This window comes from Phyllostomus hastatus, unplaced genomic scaffold (genome assembly GCF_019186645.2).
Source record: "Phyllostomus hastatus isolate PE091 unplaced genomic scaffold, TTU_PhHast_1.1 phas_contig_86, whole genome shotgun sequence".
Classification (NCBI taxonomy): domain Eukaryota; kingdom Metazoa; phylum Chordata; class Mammalia; order Chiroptera; family Phyllostomidae; genus Phyllostomus; species Phyllostomus hastatus.
The window spans coordinates 70,209,618-70,215,374 of record NW_025333977.1 but is presented as its reverse complement, the minus strand read 5'-3'; the positions used below and the strand labels follow the sequence as shown (position 1 = coordinate 70,215,374).

The window sequence follows — 5,757 nt, the reverse complement described above, 5'->3', positions numbered from 1 at the left end:
CAAAGCTAAATCAGAAATTTACCAAATTTATCATATTTACTCAATTCATGAAAAGTTGTTTTAAGGAATTTTCTTTCTGAATATGTTAAATGCATTTTCAAGAAAAAAATGTTTTTAAGAAGTGTATACTCAAATTTTTGGAAGATATTTAAAAATATTATTCTTAAACATGTTTTTGGAAAATCAACAAAACAGGTAAACATAGCAAACTGTTTTTCAGTAAATTGGTTTTCAGAAAAGTGATGTCAAGAAACTGACTTACAGTTCTACCATATCTGTCCCCACGGTAGTCAGAGTGGTACCTGTCCTTGGGAGCAGCCCAGTGACCATGAAGGTAACTCGGTAGGCATGTTAAGAAGGTATAGCTCTTGAGAAGAATAAAACAACAGGTATGTTGGTGTCACTGCTCTTTATAGCAAAGAAAATGAAACGTATCTCAACTTGAGTAAATATTTTATACACTGGTTCACAAAGCAAGCATTTTTTTTTTCTGTTTAGGCTTGTCCCATTTTTTTCTTTTCTTTTTTTCTTTTTGGTTTAATCCTTATTGTATTTGTTTTCCATGACCATTTCCCCCCCTTATACCCACCCTCTAGCAATCACCACACTATATTTTTGCATTAATATCATACTTCCTGTGCCTACATTAAAATAGTAACTTGGCCTTTAAGCTCAAGTAACATATAGTACCTACCCAGATGGAACTCTCCTTTATTTGACTTCTTCAATTGACACAATTTTTATAATTTTTCCATATTAGTTATAAGAGCAGGATGAGTTTAGAGGTGGGCAAGAAAACATTGCTATGTACACCTATTGTATTTCAGTTAATGTGTGGAGGTTTTATTTGGGAAGTTTATGGTGGGGAGAAGTATAGTTGAAAAATGTAGGGGAGGAAGAGAAAAATATTCTAAGACTCTTTATGTCCTGTAGTACCCCTAAAGCTCCACCATTTTATTTATTCCTTTGGGTTAAATAGTAAGATGGAGAATAGCAGATGGGGGAAAGCATGGTCTCTGAAAAGGGAGCGACATTATTATTATTTTTAAAACGTCACCAAAGTATTTTTTTTTTAATTTGAGAGAGAGAGTGAGGGAGAGAGAGAGAGAGAGAAACATTGATCATTTGTGTCCCTTACATGCCCCAACCAGGGGTTGAATCCACAACCTAGGTATCTGTTCTGACCAATAATCAAACCTGCAACCTTTTTGGTGTGCAGGATGACTCTCCAACCAACTGAGGCACCCTGCCAGGACAATAGAGACATTATTTAAAAGGTGGAAGGATTCTGGGGATGCCACTTGATTTAATTATACTTTACATTCAAGTAAGGCTGAATGTTATCGGTTTACCTAGATGTCATCTTAAAGAATATTTTCAGAGGGGTAATAAGCATACAAGATTTGCCCATGTGAATGGAGACTGGTGGGGAACCCTGGGAACATAAAACCTGGTCAAAACAGTCTCTGCTTGGGTTGCTGGAAGTTAGAGGTGTCAGTCGGCAGGCATGAGTGCCAGAGGCAGGAAGGGAGAGAACATTTCAAGGGAAAGTATAATACATAAGTTCAGGTCAAACCCTCTCTCATCATATTGTGTTCTTATTTTTTAAACTAAGGTTAGCCTGGTTGGTAAAACTTAGAGAAGATGCTTTTTGATGTTTGCATATTTATATATTTATTTATTTAAATATTTCTTAAATTTTAATTGTTGTTCAAGTACAGTTTTCTGCCCTTTACCCCAATCCCAGCCCACCCTCCCACCCCTCCTCTCCTCCCTCCCATCTCCACCCCCGCTTTGTTTTTGCCCATGTGTCTTTATACTGGTTTCTGTATCCCCTTCCCCTTTTCTCCTGAAATTCCCTCCCCTCTCCCCTCTGGTCACTGTCAGCCTGTTCTCAATTTCAGTGTCTTTGGTTATATTTTGCTTGTTTGTTTGTTTTGTTGATTAGATTCCTGGTAAAGGTGAGATGATATGGTATTTGTCTTTTACCGCCTGGCTTATTTCACTTAGCATAATGATTTCCAGTTCCATCCATGCTGTCTCGATGCTGTTTGAATATTTATTGATTTTATAACTCAACAGCATGTTACATGATGGGAAATATGCTGTTGATTTTCTTCTATCTTTTCTTTCTGATCAGCTTAGACTCAGCTTCAGAATCCTTCTCATCATGCTACTTTCAGCAGTCTCTACCAAATAATTAGAGTTGGCACATGAGTTAAAGCTCGCTTGTTATCTCTGATTTTGCAGGTCAAGATGTATAACTATTTTTACTAAATTATCCTCTAAGAAATCTTCATATTATAGCACTCACAGAATTTTGGACAAACCCAGATCCTTGCCTCGCTAGTGCCACTTTTTGACATGGACTTTGCAGTATACTTGGCTGGAGTTAAATAGCCTAGAAGCTTTCCCCTAATATAGTACATTGTCTCATTCTTTCACAGAACTTTGAAAATTCTAATCTTTTGTTTGAAGGCAGAGAACTTTAAGCACCCCATAAATACTTGCTCATTTGATTTTCTACAAATTCTTACATTGTCACCACTGAAAGCATGGTTCTGTACAACTCAATACCTATTTTATTTTATTTCTAAAGTATATTTATTAGCACTGGGGACAGAGAAACAAAGGGAAGGTTTAGGGTAGAAAAAGCAACAGGAGAGAGCCTACATGGTGCTCTCTCTGCTTTGGCTCTCCAGAAACGTCATAGAAAGGAAGTGAGCCCCAGCGGGCGGCTGTTAGCTCACTGAAAAGTCAGAGAAATGGAGGCCTTGGAGACAGGATCAGTGAATAATCCCAGGACAAGTTACTACTACCTGTGTCTCCCTTGGTTGCAAATCTCATGGGAACCTTTAGCGTTTAGGAGAGAAAAGGAAAAATGCACACCTGAGAATGAGGAATGGCATGTGTGTGCTTCAGAGGAGCCTGCTCAATTCCCATTTTAATTAGAGATTCTATTCTCCGATGTTTTACCCTTAAGGGGAAGTCAGAAAGCTCACCTCAGTGCACAGACGTAGAGTTCAATGCCACAAGGTTATTCCTATGCAGTGCTGGAGCTCTTCTCCCACACTACATTGCCTTGTTATGTTTGGCTTTATAAAGGGCAAATTTTTAGGAACTTAGAAATATAGCCTTTATCAGTTACAATTACATTGAAATCTCTCTTTGAAATAAAATTTATAACTTTGGCCAAAATAGATATACCCTTGCCTTTCTCATTCTTATGTTCCATATTTCCTCAACTGCCTTTGAAATGTTTTCTTAAACAAATCAACTGTACTTGTCCATTTTGTAATCTTTTTGAAAGAAGGTCAAAACTTTATTTTATACACATATTCATTATATATACAAACATAACATTTCCAACTTGTGGGAGTTACATTAATTGTGTTCTCAGTAGTTTGGCTGCTGCCTCACCATCTGTCCAGTTATTTGTTTGGTCAAGCCACAAGCATTGAACTTCTACTGAGAGCCAGGAGCTGTGACAGGAGTGACAGGAAAGATGAACTGGGAGACTGTGGCATTGTTCCTTTGCTGGTAGATGCAGGACCATGTCACTGCTCTTTTGCTATAACAACTACAGGTTAGTCCTCATCTCTTAACTTAGGAAATAGAAAACTAGTTTTGTGTCTCCTGCAGAGAAAACAGTTAATATTATATTTGAGTAGCTTTAGATTCCATTATCTAGGTCATGTTTTTGGACTATACTAGTATTAGTCTCTTTACTAAAATCTGTTATGTTCTTATAAATGTCACTGGTAACCCATATTCTTTCTGTCCTGAACTTGTATTGATACAATTGATTTTATTCTTGTTCTAAGTATAAGTTATTTTATTCTCATAAAACTTGATGCCAGTATCAGTCATATTTTTGAGTCCAGAGAGAATGTTTTGAATTTATGTCCTGTTGATATAGATCTCCAAAACATTGGTTTTCTAAACATTATGTTAGCATGCATTTGCCTTCATATGAATCGCTGATAAACACATGGACTAGGACAAGGCCAAACACAGCCTTAAAGTGCAGTATCTCTTCAGTCAGGCACAAATCCCCTTTGCTCTGCCAAAACCTAGCTTACATTTCTTCAGCTTATCTATAAACTTATTTCTAGAGAGTTTGTCAAATGTTTTAAGATGTTCTCCCTTATCGACAAATTTTGTTCCTTTAAATTGTAAATAAAATTACTCTTGAATAACTTCAAATTAGATCTGGGGATGGGCCATTTTCAGTTTTTATGATGGAGCAAAATGTGGAAAGCATCTCTCTAAGAGAGATAAATTAGTCCATGCATATGACACTGGATTGCAGATGGAAAGACAGGAAAAAGCAGCACAGGAGGGGAAGCCATTAACACGATCAGTGGGCTAGGCAATGAAAGCCCCAGCTAAGGTGTAAGAAGTAAACATGGAAAGGATGGGAGAAATCCAATGCATATTGGAAGGAAAGATCAATATAACTCCTTTTTTTTTAAAAAAAGGTTTTCTTTATTTATTTTTAGAGAGAAGGAAAGGGAGAAAGAGCAGAGAGAAACATCAATGTGTGGTTACCTTTCATGTGCCCCCTACTGGAGATCCGCAAGCCAGGCATGTGCCCTGACTGAGCATTGAACTGGCAACCCTTTGGTTCGCAGGCCAGCACTCAATCAACTGAGCCACATCAGCCAGGTCAATAGGACTTCTTGATTTTAAGGGAAATTCAAGGACAACTCTGGACACCCAAAATGAAGATGTTTGGAAGGCTATCTAATATTCTAATATGCACAGGTTGTTTAAAGAGTGGTTTTTATTCTGTCTTTTATAACATATCTTACATAGCATTTGGTATAGAACAGGAGACAATTATCAATGTCAATTTAATTTGAAATAACAAGTATAAAGACATAGTCTATTCTTTCATTCATGACACACCACTTCCCACCACTCCTCTTAGTTTCCCCCCACTCCCCTCATTCCTAGCTCTTCAAGATGTTTAAATCAAGTGAGTCCACAACTCAAAATGCATGGTAATTGAAATCTGGGCAAGAGGTTAAGATTAGAGATAGTGGAGAATGTAGGAAATCACACAGGATGAGAAACAGGACTGTCGTTTCAGAGATTGTCATTTCAGTGAAGGAAGTAAAGAAAAACAGCTGAAACAAAGGTTAATTGGTAGGGGGGATAGGAAAAACAAAATATAGCAAGAGAAATCCAATACATTGTCTAGCTTTGCGCAGTGGCAGTATCATACATAGCCAATGAGGTTTATCCAAGGCACGATTATTGCTAATTGAAAACCAATACATTGTCTTCCAGTAGCAGAGAATGGTCAAATATACAAATGTTACTCAAGTGAGATAATTTGGATTTGTTTAGAATGATACTGGTAACTTTATAGGTTAATTATCATAGATTTGAAAGGATAAACAACAAATTATAATACATGCTTGGTTAAATAGGGAAGTGGATTACAGAGACAGGTGTATTGACAAGAGGTGCATTGAACTGCTTATATTTTTAGATGGGAGAGATGTGAGTGTGTTTCAAGACAGCAGGGAAGAGGATAATTTAGAAAGGGAGGCCGAAAGTGCTGACGTGTTTTCTTGTAATGTTAACTGCAGGAAAGGCATTTGTGGAGATGAGAAGAGTTGGGGTTGAAAGAACAAGAGGAAATCTTATTTTTAGGACTGTGGTGGCTTCTTCTCCTGAGACTGGGTGCAAAGGATAAATATAAAAAGGGCAGCAGATTCAGATAATGCCAGAACTCCTCAAAAGTAG

General features: G+C 37.3%; 1 pseudogene; it reads left to right on the top strand.

The window, feature by feature from the left end:
- The first annotated feature begins 5,204 nt into the window (after positions 1 to 5,204).
- On the top strand, positions 5,205 to 5,359 carry LOC123827671 (annotated as a pseudogene).
- Positions 5,360 to 5,757: the final 398 nt, after the last annotated feature.